At 41.3% G+C, this 21183-nt stretch overlaps 2 long non-coding RNA genes across 2 annotated transcripts in view; one reads left to right on the forward strand and one right to left on the reverse strand.

Moving 5' to 3' along the window:
• LOC131129988 (uncharacterized) overlaps positions 1–21183 on the reverse strand; it is a 125083-nt gene that overhangs the window by 22738 nt on the left and 81162 nt on the right. The window lies entirely within an intron of this gene.
• Positions 12034–15288, forward strand: LOC131129993 (uncharacterized). Its single transcript, XR_009129945.1, has 3 exons — positions 12034–12346; positions 14862–15038; positions 15132–15288. It is a non-coding gene; the product is annotated as an uncharacterized LOC131129993 (long non-coding RNA).

A 21183-nucleotide genomic window follows, 5' to 3' on the forward strand; every position in this document is an offset into this window, starting at 1 on the left:
GGGGTGTCTGCTCTCTGAGAATGTTACCAGCCACAGATGCATTCATTAGCGATGCTGCAACGCTCGTTTAGCTTGAAGCGCACACACACACACACACACACACACACATGCCTCAGTGACAGCCGCACTGTCGCCACCGTGCTAGCAAAAGCTTGAAGACACGACTTGGAGGATGTCCAAAAAGAATTCAGTGAATAAAAAGGCTGCGGGAGATGAAACGCAATGACTTGGAAAATGGGTCTAACGGATCCCACTCACACCCCCAACAGTCACCCCTGTGTACACTATACACACAATCAGCCATTAAATGACTGAGAAACGTGAAAACTAGTCGGTCAAATTCAAAAAGATCATTAGCGTCATACTCGCCATAGTATTCTGATTAGAAAGTTTTGTCATATTCATTCATTTCTACCGCTTTTTCCTCACAAGGGTCGCGGGGGGGGGGGGGGGGGGGGTGCTGGAGCCTATCCCAGCTGTCTTTGGGCGAGAGGCGGGGTACACCCTGGACTGGTTGCCAACCAATCACAGAGCACATATAGACAAACAACCAACCATTCACACTCACATTCATACCTATGGACAATTTGGAGTGGCTAATTAACCTAGCATGTTTTTGGAATGTGGGAGGAAACCGGAATACCCGGAGAAAACCCACGCACGCACGGGAAGAACATGCAAACTCCACACAGAGATGGCCGAGCGTGGAATTGAACCCTGGTCTCCTAGCTGTGAGGTCTGCGCGCTAACCACTTGTCCGCCGTGCCGCCCGTTTTTGTCATATTGGCTTAGAAAATTCTAAAAACACAACTAATTACAACATATATAGATATATAAAAATAAATGTATGTTTTTAAACGATAAATGAAAAATGCTGAAATTCCTTCAAATATGAGCCGATTGCCAGCGAGCTACTGATATACCAATAAGTTTAATATTGTGAGAAATGTAGTCCATGTATTGTGGGAGAGATGATTGGAAGCCAGTGATGTGATGTAGAGGAGGGGGTGTGAGGTGTCCACAGGCGTGCTTCCATGTGTTCTCCCACAAAGAAGAACCTCCTCTGGTCCTAACATGTGACCCCCTTGATGTTAATGAGGCCACATGGACCCCCCTCTGTGATGCTCTTTGGAGGGTGGGGAGCTCTGAGGCTACCGTGGTGGTGTACGGCGGTTTGAACACCCATGACCTCGGCCTCCACCCCCCCCCCAATCATCCCACCACGTGTTTCAGCGAGCCTCTCGGGCCTGCCCTCTAATGTTTTATTAAGAAGATTCTCTGCTGCACACACTTCTGAGGAAATACAGCGGCCTGTCAATCATGTGGCCGGGTAAAGTGGACCGGGGCCCCCACAATGGCGCCTGCCGCCTGTATCACATGCGGTGGATCGTCGAGGGGTGCTTGGCAAAGTGTCGGTGGCTGCACGTGAATATTAAACAGGCAAATTAGTGCTGACATGGAAACATGATGAGGCTCTGTCATGATGTCATCACGCTTGTCGTAACGTGTCACAACCGCTGCACATACCCTCACTCTAACTTGTTCCATGCAGAATGCTGCTGCTCGAGTCCTGACTAGAACCAGGAAATGTGACCACTTTAGTCCAGTATTCGGGTCTCTGGACTAGGAGTGGTCTCCTTCAGGCGCTCAGAGTCAGGACTAAACACGGGGAGGCTAAGTTTCAGTTTTATGCTGCCCCAATCTGGAACAGTTTTCCAGAAGATGCGTGACAATCCTCAACTTTGGTAATGTTTAAATCCAAGGTGAATACATTTTTATTCAACTGTGCATTTGACAACGGAAAATATCTTGTATGCACATTTCATTTTTTTATTTTTTGGTTTTATGGAATGAATTATGGAATCTTACGTAATGGTTTTAGGATGGTTTTATGTCTTTATGGAATGACTTTACCTTTCTTAACCAATCATAGCGGAGTAGGCTCTTTCAATGAACTAAACTTGCATTGCCTATTTTGTAGTTACTATTTTTTTTTATTAAAAAAACAGACATGTATTTTTTCACAATAATAATGATAATAATTATACATTTATTTGTCAATTATAATACAACAATAAAAAATACAAACTTTTTTCACGGATCTAGACAATTTTGCTCTATTGTAAATTTTCATCAAAGGAGAAAATATATAATAATAATAATAATAATAATAATAATAATAATAATAATAATAATAATAATAATAATAATAATAATAATAATAATAATAATAATAATAATAATAATAATAATAATAATAATAATAATAATAATAATAATAATAATAATAAACAATAAAAAGAATAATACATAATAATTTTATTATTACAATTATTGTATTTTATAACAATTGTTTTCTGAATAAAACATTTTAATTTGCTTTTAAATTACAAAAGAAAAATTGCACAGATTTTATTGTGAACATTAATAGTAAAAACAATCATATTAGTATTATTATTGTCATTATTATTACTATAACTATAGTATAGCAAAGGGAAAGTGAGCATTTACACGACACGGGTTTAAATTAATTCCATTTACTTCATGCAATTACAGATTAATTGTTTGTAAAACAATGTATTTTATTCACATTTATTCACATTTTAAAAATGTATTTAATGTATAATTTTGTTCATTTGATGTTGTTGTTATAAGAAGGAAACAATATCCATATCCATGCTTTTCACCAAATGTAGCCACTACCAGTGTATTGGATCTTTATTGTCTCGTTTCAGTCAAATTTCTTTGAATATTTCATCCCTGATGAGCAATTTCTGAGGAAATTAACATTTGCCGGTGAAAAAAGGGATTATTGGTGTTGTTAGCATTTGTTAGCTAGCTTGTAGGAACAATGTGCCAGATTTGTTGGGTGCATACATTTTGCATAGCAAGTAACCATATGAGACGTGATGTAATGGGTCTTGCGTCGGAGCGCTAACTTTCCAAATGGACGCTGAGTGGAAAGCTCTTCTCCGTGACGCCGCATCGCCGAGGCCCGGGCGGGCTCAGGAGAGGGAAGTGACATTTAAGAAGAGCTAAAACAATGGACGAGTAGTGCTCTAATGTCTCATAAGACATCTTCTAAACATGGCTTTTCCATCTGAGAGCGTCTCCATGCTGAGTCAAGTGCACTAAGTGTGCATGAAAGAGGATGCTCCCCCAGGACAACGCTGGCCAAGACCCTCAAGGATAAACAAGCCTTTAAGAGTCCACACTCAAGAACACACGCACACACACACATATATATATATACACACCAAGGCAGCAACATAACTCTCTCACCTTTATACTACAGCTAACCTGCCATTTAAAAAAAACATCCTTGAGTTTATCTACATAGGTTTAGACACCTGCAGGACACCTCATTAGGTCGACAATCCACAGCGATCTGACACAAGAAGGCTCTATCAAAAATCTTGCTTTCACAAATTCAAATCATAATTTCAACAATAGAAATATGAGAGGTTTTTACAGAATATTATGATGCATGTTCAGTTTTTAAATGATTATGATGCCAGAAACCTTGTGATTCTGCTTTTGCATAATTGCGGCCTTCACAGTATAATTCTGCATAACTTAGCGAACTATACAATGTAAAAACTGTGTAAAAAAAAAATTGCACTTTAGTAGTGTGGAGTTAAGTGTCCAAAGTTTGACTTCCTTTGTTTTTCTTCCTCGTGGGCTTCCGTAGATCCTCCAGTCAAATCTGATGTAAACACCACACAACTTGGATAACATATATTTATTTATAAAATATTCTATTTAGTGTAATATTTATTGATTGGTGATTATGTTCACATGTTCTTCACTACTACTGCACGTGCCCTCAATTAACTTTTTAAAAATATCTAACCGTTACAAATTTTCAAGAAATTTGCGCAAACATTGCACAATTGTGATGTTTTCTATTATAGTAGTTCTAATTTTTTATGATTAGTGATTATGTTCACATGTTTGTCACTGTGGCATTTTGAAAACAATCTGCGCAAAACATTCAGTCGATTTAAATATTAAATCGTGATTAATCAGTGTCCACAGTTAACTCAATTAATCACAATCGCAGATAGAAATAAGCTTTTTATCTATAAGGGATAAGTGATGTAAATGTCTTTGTGGTAAACAAGACACTACACAAATGACATAAGAAATGGTTTACATAAAAAATGTTTAGATTTGCAAATGAACTGTGTGTGTAGCGATGCGTTTGAGTGCATGTGCACGCACTAATTTCCTTCCATGCGTAACCTACTTCGCGCAACACGGCAAGATGCTTTTTCACTTACTGGTTGCTCTTCATTGTGTGTATTTCATTGGGAGAAATCCAGGCTGAGTTCTTATAAAATTCCTTTTGCGCAAAAAAAGACATAAAATGCATATAAATACATCTTCAGAACGTATAAACGTATAAACATATGTCTTTGGTAGCGAATGAGTTCATTTTGGAAACATTTAGATATCACTACAGTTTTTGCATGTTTAATAGAAGTGGTGCTTTGTCCCATTTTGTTTGAAGATCCCTGAACGCACCATGTAAAATTCTCCCACGCTGTACACAGAGACTGTATTTTTTACTCTGGTCCCAAATGCTGATACTATGTGGGAATTCATAAAGGTAAGATTTGATCACCTTAGTGAGTGAAAAACAGTAACATTCAAAGTCCAGGCTCATACTGGTGGATGGGGGTTCTGTATTCAAGTTGATATTGTTCCTGTTGATCTTTATAGTGTGTATGTTTTACTGATGATCTTTCCTGGTGACTAGTTGGCCGCTACTAATGCTGACATATCTTCACATTGATTCATCATTTTTATGAAATTTGTGCAAACATTCCAAGCTATGTATTTGAAGTTAGCTTTCCTGTTTTTTTTTGTTTTTGTCCTGCTGGATGTCCATACGTCCTCCATCCAAACTCGTTGGAAAAGCTCCAAAATATGTTGTCACCGTGTCGTTTACAGCCAAAGCTTTTCAAGAAGAGTCTTTAAGATTCAAATGAAAGAAGGGAAACAAATATTTGTGTCCAAAACGCGGTCGTTCAAGAGGTACATACGTCCCGCAGCTCTGATTTTACATCCTGTCACATGAATGATTCAAAGCACTCAATATAAATATTAAAAGTAATAGCTTCCCTATTCAGCTATTACTCCATCATTCCCTGAAATCATCATAAAACATTCAGAACCTTTTAGAAAATTTACACACTTGAGTTTGATGGCGGGGAGGCCGGGGCTGTCAGCTCCTGGAAGCTTAAATAATAGCGGAAAGCTGTTTATGGAGCGTTTTATTTATTTATTCATCGTCTCCGAGCCGGCGCTTCACTTTGGATGGACGGATGGACGTAAGGTGACGCGAGGAAGAGAGAAAATAAATAAATAAAAAATAAATCAAAGTCGAACCGCAACTCTTCCCACCAAGCAAACGCGCACCGTGTCAGACTGTGGCCGCGAGGTCAATCAATGGCGGGAGCACGAACCCGGGAGCGGCTAATGGATTGGAAGACGCATGGAGAAGGTTATGAATTTTTAACCAGCACAGACCTCCATAAATCAATGAGGACTTATTGGAGGCGATCAATTATGCAAACTTAAAAACATTTAATGACACATAATGAAGAGGTCCATAGGGGCCGGCTAGTCTGGTCTGGAGGGGAAAGGGTGGGGCTTTTTTGTGTAGTGGTGGCGGTCGGAGGGTGGAGGTCACCACCACAGATAACCAAAGACGCCATTTAAAGATGGCATTTGTTGGCATTATTTCCATTGGATTTCATTCCAGTAATAGATCATTTATTAATTGTATTTATTTCACAATAGTCACCAGATAGTGAGGCATTCTGGTTGCCCTCTTAAGTAACCATATATGGTTCCAAGTGAGCTAAAGCTAAAATGTTGAAGATGTAATATGTCTTCTCTGAAATGATATTGGTATAACCATTACAATATAGCGTGGTTCTTCTACCTGTTATTTGGGTCCATTTTGAAATGATGTTGCCAAATATGGTTCCCACTCATTTAAGTTACCAAATATGGCACTGTGCCAATAGCTAATTAAAGTGACACGCCATTTAAGGAAAAACATCAAGAAAATGGAGATTCCTTTCATGATAATTTTTCTTTCGCGACCTCCATTTCTAATTAGGTAACCAAATATGGTTCCCAAACTTACCAAATATCGCTCCTTGCTGTAAAGTATATTTGATTAAGGTGAAAAACCTATGAAACTATAAATTCGTTTAACGTTTTATCTACCTGCAACCAAATATGGTTCCCACACACTGAATAAGGTTCTTTCCCTGATAAAGCTCAAATTGGATGTTTGTTCCAGTTGAAAAGTGAATGTTTTTTTCTATAAAGTTGTAAAGTAGGGGATACATTAGGGGTGTCCTCGTCCGGTATGAACTCCACCTATAGCAAATATGGTTTGTAACCAGAGATGCAGTCTCGATAAAGTTAAAATATTTGTTAAATTCAATTGAAGGCTTTCTTCTTAAAATTGTATTAAAATAATATTAACCCTTAGATGCATAAGTGGGTCAAAAATGACCCGGTCAGGTTGTTTTCTTGAAATATCTTTGTAATGAAAAATTATCATTTCACATTCCAGGTATTCCTCAAAAAACATATTTTTGATATCATGCCATTCACATTTTTAACTTACCTTTATGCAACACATAATGGATCCTCACATTTTCTATTGTTGTACGGGGTCATTTTCTTTTTCAAAGATGGAAAAAAGTGAAAAATTAAGATGTTTCTAACATGAACTCATTCTCGTGTGGTCCTAAATATAATACTAAATATCATACAAGTGATTATTCCTAACCAAAATAGCAAAATTGGCATAAAAACGCATTGATTCTAGTATGGGTCATTTTTGACCCACTTATGGAAGAGTGTAGGGTCCAGTCACTCGTGCGTCTAAGGGTTAAAGTGCTTAGCATGTTGGCCACACAGTTGGGAGATCTGGTGGATCTGGGTTTAAATCTCCGTTGGACATCTCTGTGTGGAGTTTGCATGTTCTCCCCGTGCATGTGTGGGTTTTCTACGTGGACTCCGGTTTCCTCCCACATTCCAAAAACATTAGGTTAATTGCCGACTCCAAATTGTCCATAGGTATGAATGTGAGTGTGAATGGTTGTTTGTCTATATGTGCCCTGTGATTGGCTGGCCATCAGTCCAGAGTGTACCACTCAAAGTCAGTCTAGCATACCCCCGTGACCCTAATTAGGATTAAACAGCACAGAAAATGGATAGCTGGATTAAAAATGCTCATTACACAGTCTGTTACCAAATATGGTTCCCAGCCTCCAAAGTGACCAATGTACATTGCTCAATAAAGTTCAAATCCAGTTGAAAATAATATGTATTAAAGTAATATATCATTGTCCCATTTAAAATGCCATTATACAGCTCGTTACCAAATTATGGTTCCCACCCACTTAAGTTACCAAATGTGGTTCCCTGTGTGATAAAGCTCAAAGTTGATGTTAAATCCAGTTGAAGATATAATGGTGCTGTCTTGCTAAGCTCATCATATACAGTAAATGCCCTCGGGCTGCCCACCCCCCAGGGGTGGTAATCTGAAATCACTGAGCTCTAAACAATCCGCAGATCCGTCCCCTCGCCGACCCAGCCGCCGTCTGCATCCTTGCGACAATTCATGTTTAATGTATGTTACCATAGCAATGCAATAATGGCATCCCGCTGCCTTTAAACAGGTGTTTGGGCTCTAGCGTGTTACTTTCTAGATTGTTCATGTTTGTCGTGGCGGATGAAAGCAGAGCTGAGCTAACACGCTCGCTAGCTGGGCTCGTTTGTGTTTATATCTCTGTGGGAAGATTCGTTTTTTTTCCTTGTTTGAGGAGAGGGAACAGTCCCACTGGCAATTCTTTCCAGATGTTTGGATGTGCCCTGGGGGGGGGGGGGGGGGCAGTGGCTAGGGAAAGTGGGGGCCAGATGAGACGCTGACACAAGTCCACATGTGTCCCACCTGCCATCATCCAGCCCGCTGGGAGAACATCCACATCAACGCATCCTTTCCTGGAACGCAAAGTGCTTCCTGACTTATGAGTTGCCACCCCCCCCCCACCCCCAGCAGCTCCCCTACCCGTCCTTCCATAATGGCAGAAGGTCAGGTTGTCCTCCCTGTGCAGTGTTTGAAGGAGGTAAAGAGGCACTTAGTCGTTGATGGGCCCAAGTCACCAGGCCTTGACGTTTGATTTCTTTGGCCCATTTCCTCTCCATTTTCCCGAACGAAGTCGGATAATGACGTGTCATTTGGGATGACATTTTCCTTCACTCACAACTTTTCTCTGTAAACTGCATCTTACTCATCGCAGATTTGGATGCTGTGAAGCTTCTTTTCTTTGGGTCTGTTGGTGTAGATTGGGGTGTCCAAACTTTTTTACAGCAAGGACCACATTCTGAAACAGGTAGATTTTTCTGCATTATATTATGTTCTTTTTGTAAAATTAGGACTTTTTGTCATTAGATTCCAACTTATTCTTGTAAAATTATATTTTTGTATGGTCATTCATTCATTCATTTTTTTACCGCTTATCCTCACGAGGGTTGTGGAAGTGCTGGAGCCTATCCCAGTTGTCTTCGGGTGAGAGGCGGGGTACACCCCAGACTGGTGGCCAGCCAATCACAGGGCACATATAGACAAACAACCATTCACACTCACATTCATACCTATGGACAATTTGGAGTCACCAATTAACCTAGCATGTTTTTGGAATGTGGGAGGAAGCCGGAGTATTTTTGTATATTATTCTTATATTTAAAGCCAATAATGAAACACACACAAACTTTGGACACCCCCGGTTTAGATGCTCTTGCGACTACTGCATCATCCTAGGAAAAAAATATCCTATATTTCGTAGCTTCTTAGCTATAACTAGCATTGTTGTAGTTAAGTTGATATCATAAGACAATAACACAGTGAAAAGGATTATGCTAAAAAATCCAAACCAAGTTGGCGTTATGAAATTCCATCAGTCTAATTGTCACACACTCCACGAGCTAGGTCCTTTATCCGATCGTCACCAAAATGGAGACCTGTACCCTAGACAGATGGCCAATAATATCTTGCGAAAATTGTTTTTGCCATTAACTGATACAAAATGAAACACAAAACTCTCATCTGGATGGTGATAAAATATTAGCATCTGTCACGGGTCTACCCGAAAACCGGTACACCTGATCATCATGACAGGACACGTGAGAATCATGAAAGAACCTATGTTGGAAGACAACCAAAGCTCTCAGAACGGATGGCAAATTATAAATTGCAATAATTACCTTTTCTTTCGCCTAAATTGTGGGTTGGGCTTGGTGGCGAAGTCTGCTGATTCACCTTGCAATACGGTCAGTGTGTTAGATTGACATGTATTCCAGTATGATCATCATGACAGGATGCAGGTAGTCTTCCATTTTGGTTTGAAGGTGGCATTTTTTTTTTTATATAATTTGTCCCATTAGAGGGGATGAAAGTGAAGAAACACCTTAGTTCTAATCTGTCCAGGTTATGCATGTCTTCTGAAGCTATGGCTATATGCACCGTGACCATGTGACTAACTGAAAATGATCTGAAGCTGAAGCATACAACTTTCCACGCCTAGTAGAAAGTCAAGATGTAAAAAGTGGAGCAGTTAGCGAGGAGGCGCTGAGGCTAAAGGGAAAGTCTTTGCGCAGGTACTCGGTTCACGCTCGGCCGACCGTACTGGTCCAGACAGGAGAGATGACCCGGAGTCAGGCCAAAATGTTTACTGGCAGATGTGCTCTAAAGCAGCGCTCCTTAGCTGCTCATGGCAGCGGAAAATACCCTGCTGTTTTGCCGCGGCTGCCCCCCCTCACTTTCCGCCAACAAAATCTTGACCTTTTCAAGAAATGACGGATGAGCTGGCCGTGCTTCTTCTTCTTTTTTGCCTTCTTTCTTTCTTTTTTCCATTCCATTGAAGACGGACAGAAGCTAGGTCGGAGCTAAGCGCTGCAAGGCATACGTCACAGCCCCCCCTCCCCCCTCCGATCCCCCTTTGCTCGCTGTTTGGCGTCACTTTGGAGGCCGGCGCCGCTTCTGGTAGCGTCCCCCTCGGCACTTTGGCTCATGTGCAGCGGTTCGCGTCAAGAGTTTCCGTTTGCCGATTAGAGCCTCGCTGGTGGCTGTCAAGATGCTTTTTCTTAGCTATGATTCACTCTTTTCATAAACACTCATAGGAGGTTTTAAGATGTCTATGCTCACGATATTTCGGAGTAATTGTCAACCACATCTTTGACGTTTTTGCCTCCAAACCAATTCTGTACACCAAACTAACAAACAACAAAACCAACAGGTACAAAACGTCAAGGAATCTGGCATTAAATGTTCAGATTGGAGTAGACAAAGACAAAAGTATGAACCACATGCTGTGATTTAGCAGATGCAAACAAACACAAAGGAAGCTAACCTCTGTGCGTGCTAACAGCTCAGAGTGCCTGAAGGAAGATTACACTCGGACGAACATCAGCACCAACTTCAATACGCTATGCTTACCTAAGAACAAAAAACACTAAAGAAAGCTACTGATGTATCAATTTTATATGAAAAAATATATATATACATATATATATTGTATATGTACATGCTCATTCTCCCATTTGGCTTTGGTTCCCATGGCAATGTGTCCTCTCCTGGTTCAGAAATGACTAGCACCACTAGACTGAATATGGGGTTTTTCCATTATACCTGTTCGAGGTACCTCATATCATCCTAGTGTTATGGTTGCCTGTATTGTGTGAGACTTTTAGCCTCACCACATGGGCTTTGGGTTAACTATTATTAAGATGGGCATGCCACCAAGTAACGCAATTAATTACCGTATTTCCAATACCATAAGGTACACCTGATTATAAGGTCCATGCTAAAACATTTGGTCGAAGTGCCAAAGAACAGGAATCTGAGGCAAAATGTCGAATGCAGCAGCAAACGTTTCTTTCTTGTTCAACATGAACTCACACTTGTAACTGCAGCAAAAAAAAAGCAACAAAATCCTACCGCCTGAACCGTTCGGGTGGCAACATCCTCAATTAATGTATGGACCCAGCCCCTAGAACTACACGGGTTACTAGAACTTTACTAGAACTTTATTCTACTAATTAACTTAATTAATCTCTCGGCTGCACAGTGGGCGAGGTAGCACGCAGGCCACACAGCTCGGAGACCCGAGTTCGATTCCACCCTCGGCTATCTCTGTGTAGAGTTTGCATGTTTTTTTTCTCCGGGTACTCCGGTTTCCTCCCACATTCTAAAAACTTGCTAGGTTATTTGGCGACTCCAAATTGTCCATAGGTATGAATGTGAGTGTGAATGGTTGTTTGTCTATATGTGCCCTGTGATTGGCTGGCGACCAGTCCAGGGTGTACCCCACCTCTCGCCCGAAGACAGCTGGGATAGGCTCCAGCACCCCCGTGACCCTCGTGAGGATAAGCAGGAGAAAATGAATGAATGAATGAATAATCTTCACCCACAAATTCATCAAAGTCCTCATCTTCTGTACCTGAATTGAACAACTAGCCATCAAACATGCCGGGTTCCCTCTCATCATTGTCGGAGTCAGGTATCTGTTCAGCAATGATGCCGGCTTTTGCCAAAACTGGGACAACATTTCAAGCAGATACCTTAGCCCAAGCATCCACAATCCATTCACATACCGTGGCGTAATTCACTCAGCGCTGATTCCATGTTCACTGTTTTTCATCCATCGCTCTCACGCCGCTCGCAATGTTACTTTGAACGCCCTGTTCACGCTAATGTCCTGCAGTTTGAGTCCTTTTGTAAATCCTCCTGGAATGATGGCAAACTCCAAATTCAGTTTTGTCTTGTAAAATGTTTTGTCAGTCCACCATTGGACAAAATGTGAATCTCGATAAAAATACAACCTTTTCTGTTACTTTTGATGTAATATAAATCAATAGAATTCAAGAAATGAAGTCAAAACTGGTCCTGTCCTTGTCCACAATGGTGTGGATGCTAACTACAGTGTGCAGTGTGTTAATAATTCTGAGCATCTCCCGAGGATACAAAGTGCCTTGGGCATTGTTTAGTTGGGAAAATCCTCCGCTGGATTGTGTTGCCATGGAATTGACAGTGTGTGTGAGATAAAGCAAACACCACAGAGACACCAGGACATCTTGACAAGAGGCCAGACGCTGTGTCCCCAGTGACTGTCCACTGACAATTGACTTTTCAGGAGGAGATGTGTTTAGCACAGCTTACAATTGATGTGCTAAAATATTGATAGAGGACATTTTATGGGATGGGGAGGGGATGCTGGGATTGACCCCAACATATTGATGACTGTACATTGTTCAGGTAAGACCCTATCAATGCTAGCATAACACAGATTCTTGTAAACTGATGATGCTAACATGTTGTGTTAGCACAACACTGATTCTAATACAATGTTAAACTAGCATGTTTCAATCTCAATTCTAGCATATAACTGAATGCTTGTACAATCTCATTACTACAAGATTGCCATTGAATAATTCCCCCGAAGCTACCATACTAAAACATGATCAACATTAGTTAGTTGTTTGTTTTTACCACTGTCCTTTTAAAATCATTATAGAACACCATCAACGTTAGCAAATTGCCAATATTAGCATACTGATACTAATACTTATATTATAATTGCTACAACATTCTCACTGGTAGCCAATTATTTATGCTCGCATATTGATGTGCAATATCAATGCCATAACTTGACGATACTAATACAGTGTCAACACTAGTTGTTAACGGTAGTCATTGCTGAGCTAGTAAGTCAATGCTAGCCCATTCCTGATACTTGTACAATGTCAATGCTACATCATTGCCATTGAACAACTCCCTTTCACATTAACAAGTTGTAGATTTCAATTTTGGCATGCTACTGTTTTTTTTACCAACTCCCGCTGTCCGCCTGGGTGGGAGTTAGCGTTCTAGAACATTGTTAGCACATTGTCAGTGTTAGCCTATTGATGTTACGAACAGTGTGACATTGGGAAATTAGAATAAGTTGTAGAAGAACCTGACAATGCTAATACAATGTCGACACTAGTTAGTACTTGGCGGTATCAGACTGTGGATGCTAGTACAGGGATGATGCATCAATATTGTCACTGTTAGAATACTGATGATGCTAATATTGTCAATGGGATCACAACATTGCCAACGCTAGCTTATTGTTAATACTCTCCCATCAATACGTGCCATCAATGTTGTCGACAATTATTTAGGACAGTTAGCAGCACAAAGTAGTGTACAAACGCCGGAGAGGCGCTAACCTTGTTGTTTGAAGTGCAAATGTGACGCGAAGCAGCTATTGATGGCTATGCTAGTGACACTAGCGGCCTGGGGCGAGGTCAACAACAGCAGAGTCCTTGACTGTAATGGCTGCTCCGCGGGGACCCTCGGACGCACGCCGGCGCCCCCGCAGCCATCTTTCCGCCGCTTGCTGATGAGATGCCTCCTCGCCGAGGCCACGCATCAGGAAGGTGTTAGCGCTGTCAGACAGAGGCGGGAATATTGACTTAAATAGCTTGACCTAGACATCCCCGCCGGTGCTACCTTTTCACCCCCGACCTATGAACCCTCCCCAGCCGCCCTCGTCCGGTATGGTCCAGCCTTAAGCCAGCCAGGGCCTTCCCGCCGGGTCGTATCTTGTCCACATACATTAAAGTGAGAGGAGAAGGCGCTTTAACATGGACGTCCCCTTTGAGGAAGTCCTGAATGGGCCCAGACCACTTGACTGACTCTCGTCATTAGCTCTGAGCGCAACTGTCAGTCATTGTCAGCTTACAAGCTCTGCGAGTTTTAAATCGATCAATCTATTTTTTTCATCAAATTTACTGGTAAATTTCAATATTGCTGTACTAGTGTTTAAGATAATATACTTTACCGTGATTATATGCATCAACGGCTTTTAAAAAGTTGTAGGTGAGGTGAGGGTTGTGCATTGCTATTAATTGAAGTATTTAAAAAAAAAAAAGTGCAGTATTGACATTTTGAATACATTCAATAAAATTTAAAAATACATATATACAAGGAGAATTATTCTTTTCTTTGTCAACATGACAACATTATATATATAAAAAAATCAACAATGTTTTAGTATTAAAAAACAATTTCTTCATTGACGAACACTCTTTTGGTATTGTATTATTTTTATTATTTTTTCATATATTTTTAATTCATTCATTCATTCATTTTCTACCGCTTTTCCTCACGAGGGTCGCGGGGGGTGCTGGAGCCTATCCCAGCAGTCTTAGGGCGAGAGGCAGGGTACACCCTGGACTGGTCGCCAGCCAATCACAGGGCACATATAGACAAACAACCATTCACACTCACATTCATACCTATGGACAATTTGGAGTCGCCAATTCACCTAGCATGTTTTTGGAATGTGGGAGGAAACCGGAGTACCCGGAGAAAACCCACGCATGCACGGGGAGAACATGCAAACTCCACACAGAGATGGCCGAGGGTGGAATTGAACCCTGGTCTCCTAGCTGTGAGGTTATATTTTCAATTATTTAACTATATTATGCAGAATATAATTGAAAAAATAATGGTGCAAATTGATCATTGAAAAAAAAACAATTTCTTAGTATTTTCTGCCATTCACATGTTAAAAAATGAATTTAATTGCACATCTAGTGATGGTGACGGCAGCAGTGCAACAGTAGCAGTGTCAACCTCTAACAAGCTAACAGGCTAAGATGCTAGTGTGCGTCACGTCTTCCACTGCAGAGCAGAAGGCCTGTGTGGACAAGCTCTCCTCCGGGCTGCAGTAATTGTGTGTGAAGTGTCAAAACAGGTTGTGTTTGCTGTATTGTGTGTCCAGGCTTCATCACACTTCCTGGTAAGAGGGAGAGTTTAGATGCGCCCCAGCTTGCGAAGGCCCCGGGTCCTTTATGGTGCCATGAGCTAATTGTGTACATTATCACACCTTGCTGGCCCCGTGTCCACTCGCCGGCCAGCCAAACAAGCCGGGACGCCTTTCCACGCCATTTATTGCCAGGTGTGAAAAGCTGCCACCTTCGCGCGTGTCACTTTTGTCTCCCCCCTCCTTGCCTCATCCCCGCTTTACCGCCACTCCCTCTTTACCCCCCAGCAGGTGAAATATGGACCACCTGCCACCGCCTGAGAATGATGGAACACGTCTTTCTTGATGTGATTTTACTTCACCTGATAATTATATTCACTTTTGATTGACACTGTATCATCTGCTAAGATATCCTAGTCAGTTTACTGTTTGTTTTGATATATAGTCTAATGGTCCCCCATGATGGACAAAGACTCCCACCCCCTCCAACACACACTCACTGTGTAAAGGAGCTCAATTAGTGACGATGCATCCAAAGTGTGTGAAGGAACGGTGTCGTCGGTCTTTCCTTGCTACAGCTGTCTGACTCTATTAGAAAAACTGCTACAAAAATTCTGTATGTTAACCGTGCAATAAACTGTGCAATAATCATGCAATAAACCTGTAGCTTGATCAACATGTACACGGCTATAAATAGTGAATATAACTTTTTACTTTTGCTGCTGTAAACCTGGAATTTCCCCCCAAAAAGGCATATCTTATCTTATCTTAATAGAGTACCAAAAATACAGTGGAACCCACTAATGTTTTTCAAGTGTGTAAAAAGTGTAAAAATAAGCTAAGCAGTGTTAATAGTATAAAATGTTCACTTTATCACAATGAATATGCCATATGGTTAAGCTAACATGAGTCCTGTTACTTCTTCTGTAACACTTCAGAAAAAAGAAAAAAGCCAAAGAAGAAGCAAAACTAATGCCGAATTGATCCTTTCATGCTTATTTCACTGTGGCCATGGCACACACCTTCCACGAGGGCATTGAAAGCTCTGGAGTTATGTGCCTAATTTATTTCCCCACAAATGTTGATCAAATTCAGAATGGTGTTTGACTTAAGACCAAACTGAAAGAATAATAAAAAAAAAAAAATCATGTTTATTTGACGATGTCAATCAAAAGTGAGCATTAGCATATCAAAGTTACCACAGTGTTGTATTTTCTACTGCTTATTTCCTGTCACAGCAGGTACTAAACAAACATAACAAACAAAACAAAAAAAAGAACATAAACCAAGGCAGACATTTCATGCTACATTTCATCAGTGACTGGTGCAGCATGTTGGCGAGTGCAGAGAGATGACTGCCACGCTCTGTTAGCTCAAAGGAAGCACAGCGGATGACCACTTCCTATTCAATGTAGCATGCATCGGCCCACATAGATCAAACACACACACACACACATCTGTGCAGCATTTAGCAGGCCAGCTGACAGTCAGGACGTGGAGCATGTGCTGATACTACCTGGCAGCTACCCCTCCCCCCAAAATATATATATGGATATAAAAGTCCATCAGTCGAGCTTTTATTTCCTCTTAGAATGAAGCTCCTTTTATTTTAATAATCTAAAGCCAGCGACTGGCAAATTGCACGCCGCAGGACGAGATCTGTTGATGAATCACGGGGCGTCACAGGCGAGATGGCTTCCGCTCCAGCACACTGTTCACGGGGAAAAAGCTTTTTTTCATGCTTTATTTAGCGGAGAGTCACTCTGATTAGCGAGCACACGCGGCACCGCCAAATCCAACCTGTCACATACCGTGGCGGCCATGTTCGCGGGACGGGCTCACACACTGGCAGCCAATCACGTGTTAGGATTTGGAATATTCAAACTAAAGCTGTTAACGCCACAAAAATCTAATAATAAGATCATTTTTTTTAATTAAAACATTCCCTATTATGCAGAAGTAACTTTTTAACAGTAGTGTGTGGCCCTAGACCAGGGGTCTCAAAGTCTGGGTGAGGCGTGGCTTTCCAAAAAATACACAACATAAATATTCAAACTGAATATTCAAAATATTCAAAGTGTCACCGGGGGTGCTTGTATGCAAGGCATGCTGGGAAACCGCTAAAAGAAGTTGCTAAAGTTACATGTCTAGAAATTGTAGTTTATTATTCCTCATAGTAGTAGTAGTAGTTGTTGCTACGTATATGTGTGTTTACTTATTACAAGGTGTCATTTTCTTGTTTTCACTATTGGATTAACACATTATCGGTAGGGTAAAACTAACCTGCCTCATGACGGTCTAAACCCAGCTCATGTTAGTTTTCACCGTGATTATGTTTTGTCTAGTAACCCTGCAGTTCATTTCATTTTTGTTTGCCTAATTTAAGAGACTCTTAATTCTTTAATTCAGTTGAATTAAATCTGAATTTAATCTGACCGTCTCTCTATCATATATCTAAGAGATGGTTGGGAGAAAAAAGTTTATACTAACACAGTGATGCCTTGACGGCGATCGAGTGGTTAGCGTGCAGACCTCACAGCTAGGAGGCCAGGGTTCGATTCCACCCTCGGCCATCTCTGTGTGGAGTTTGCATGTTCTCCCCGTGTATGCGCGGGTTTTCTCCGGGGACTCCGGTTTCCTCCCACATTCCAAAAAAAAAAACATGCTAGGTTAATTGGCGACTCCAAATTGTCCATAGGTATGAATGTGAGTGTGAATGGTTGTTTGTCTATATGTGCCCTGTGATTGGCTGGCGACCAGTCCAGGGTGTACCCCGCCTCTCGCCCAAAGACAGCTGGGATAGGCTCCAGCACCCCCCGCGACCCTCGTGAGGAAAAAGCGGTAGAAAATGAATGAATGAATGAATGAGTGATGCCTTGGTTAACGTCATTAATCCGTGACACAAACCAAAATGGACGCTAACCGAATAATTTTTTTCCATAGACAATAATGTAAATCTAATTAATTTGATGGGTATGCATGTACTGTATGTATGTGCTGTTGCCGATGAATGAGCCTCGTCGTCACATTTTCATACATCTCAAATGACAACAGTCTTATGTTTAAGTCGTAAATATGTTGCACCTTTGGTAAGGTCCATATATTTGTCACACCGTGTATCTCTCTACAGCTCTGATACAGACATCCTAAAACGGGGTGATCGTGCATTGCAAGATTTCATCCTGAGCGCATCATCAAAGATGGTAACAAAAACAAAACATATGGTATTTTGGACGCTAAACAACTACCATTAGGAAGTTGAGCCCACCCAAGGTATACGCACACCACTTTATAAAAAGACAGGCTTCGCTACACATCTTAGAATTCAGTAACCTATAAACTGTCTGTCAGTCCACTGCAGGCATGTATGTTTGATCATTTAGGTTTTCCAACCTCGCGTGATGTTGCTGTTAAAATGCTAACAGTAAGAATGATGAAATTTCGTGAAATTTTATGCAATCTAGACTATTCTAAACATATTGGAACAATGTTCATCAAAAATGAGCATTGTTATCATGAAGGCTGAGGCGGCTGTGACTAGAAGGTGCAGGTGCCGGTGTACCTAATAAAGTGCCGGCAGAGTGTATTTACCAAGCCGAGCATCAATCAATGGTCTTCAAGAGAGGCCTCCAAGTCCATGGCATGTGCTCAGTCAGACGGCTTGACCGCCCGCTATCGATTCCCAGTCGAGCCTCAAATGTCAATACAGCCTCTTTTGGTTTGTGTCAACCCCCCCCAAGCCTCCCCCAAAAAACAACTGGAAAAAAAATCATCTTCATTGATCAGTGTGGTCTGAGAGCAGGTGGCCCCGCTTGGAGCGCCACAACAATTGGACTTGGAGCGCTCCACCCGGAATGATAAGACGCTCACTTCATGGCCCACTGAGCCACATGTCGGTCACTCACAACTGGTTTTTATTTCTTTCAAGATGCGGACTTGTTTATCTGTGGCCGCCATTAGGTGGAAGACAGCAATTGGTCACATGATTGGTACGATGCGGTAAATAATCACCATGTGGGTTTAGAATCTGACATGGTTTGTGATATTAGGTATAATTTTGATGACTTTGATGGTCGTAGAGTTGAAAATGTACAAATGCTACAACTCCACTTCACGCCTGTCCACTTTCAAAGATGACGTCGGCCATGTAACAAAATGGCCAAAAGAACATAGTTTTTATCGGAGAGCAAAAGCTGAACGCATACTTTGGTGTGACTGAAGCCTAAAAAAACATCACCACACTAAAAACATCCGTCAATGTTGTTGCTGAAAGACGAATCCTTCTTATTGTTTATGAAATTGGGTCGCAAACCGCGTGGTGCAGTCAACAGGAGTGACGTAGGTGACGTTGCCTTCACAAATGTCCAACTTCTTCCAAGTCGGGCTTTTAGAAGATGGCAGCGACAAAGAGCCCCCCCTCCCTCTCTAAATCATTGTGATCAGCCATGAAAGCAAACGTTCTCCTCCCGAGTGTCATTCTCTCTCGCCCACCAACATTTCTTCTCTCGCTCACGTTTGAAGTCGCTCCTCTCTGTCTTCTTGTCTCATTAAACATAAAAGTGCCAAATAAAATTCAAATGAACTGTTTACCCTGTTACTTTAAAATGCACAATTTACCCTCGCCGGGCGAGACGCCTCGCAATTACGACGGCTTGCCTCTCCCACGTCCATTTAGCGCATTTTCTATAACAAACCCCGCTAATCATCTGGCAGATCAAAGTGACACCGCAGACCAATTTTAAATATTTAAATCGGCACCGTTCAAATCTTAAAGCACATCAAAGAATTTCGCTTTTAATTTTTGCGAGGCGGGTTGCCGCTAGATAGAGATGCATGCAGAGACACACACAAACTCCAATTAAATATTGCTAACCTACTGGATGTATTTTCTCTTGCATTTCCTTTCTATTTATTGTATTTACCTACGTGCAGGACTGAGACGTTCAAGTGATTGGATGCACCTCTCATGTCATGATGGATGACAGCAACCCACGTAAAAGTCATTGATGACAGCTTCTAAGATGCAAAATAACACAAACAATTGAAGCAATTATAGACTGTGAGAATTACAAGTATGTGTATGGAGTCGGGTGTAACAGTACGCATATTCACAGTTTGGTACCTACGTGCATTTTGGGTAAGGGAACAAAACGCAAAACAAAATTGCTCAGCTTCTGTGTGGACCAAATGACCAACTTATGATCCAAACTTATTGACTGCGGGTTTGTGATACATTTTGCACTGCGTGTGCAGAATCTCACATCCCCTTGACATAAAATCCCATTTCCCACACTGTACGTATTTCAAAAGAGGGACAGTCTTCATAAAAGCAATCAAAAAGGTGAGACCTTTGGCGACAGAATATATATATAGGTATAGGTGACATGTTTGGAGCAACGAATCTCCTTAGTTACGTGCCCACAGGGTGCCCCTGCCTCCTGGCCCCTAGTAAGACGTGCGCTGGGCCTGTTTTTGAACACTTCAGCACCATAAATAGACAAAGATGTGTGCATACGTAAGATGATGAAGTCAGTGTAATGCCGATGTTCAGTAGACACGAGAACTCTATCTTGACTGGCGACCAGTCCAGGGTGTACCCCGTCATCTCGCCCGAAATCAGCCGGTATAGGCGGCATAGAAAAAGAATGGATGGATCACTCTGTTCAAACTCTTACGTTTGCATTTGCATCTTCCTAAAAACAAAACACTGCAAACCACAGTTGTCCAAAGTGCGGCTCAGGGACAATTTCTAAAGCAACTTGGCTCTTTCTAATGACCTACAATATTCCATATTACACTAATTTGCTTAGCTTCTGTAGCCTGGAGAAATCCAAATACTGGATTGGTTTTAGCATCTTTAATGTACACATACACCTCCTTCCATTTCTCTGTATGCTATATCAATGTTTTTGTTTTTCATTGGAGAATGTTATTTATTGGACAATTACTTGCTATTCATGTTTAGGCTTGCCCAAATACCACAGTACAGATTGTAACGTGGGTTACCTTTACTATTGCACCCCTAGTTGGTGTAGTATTGATAGGTCCAGCCCTTTAGCTCCATTCCCCACCTCTTCTCACCATAATGACTTGTCCTTGTTCATTTATGTATTTTCACAGAGTGAGTCAAGCGTTCCCAAACAATGTAAGATGGTTGTCAAGTTCTGGCTTCTTCTTGGCAGTATCACTATCCGTGAATCCTGCTATCCATACAGTATTGGATAGTATTTCTTCATCAAGTAGATGTACTATAACGAAAAAAAACCACTTCCTGTCTTTCACTTTTAATGCGTCCTCTGCGGGATCTGAAATCCCATTCTGTATACATGTGCCGTTACAA

The sequence above is a fragment of the Doryrhamphus excisus genome, chromosome 5 (assembly GCF_030265055.1).
Source record: "Doryrhamphus excisus isolate RoL2022-K1 chromosome 5, RoL_Dexc_1.0, whole genome shotgun sequence".
In the NCBI taxonomy this organism is placed as follows: Eukaryota; Metazoa; Chordata; class Actinopteri; order Syngnathiformes; family Syngnathidae; genus Doryrhamphus; species Doryrhamphus excisus.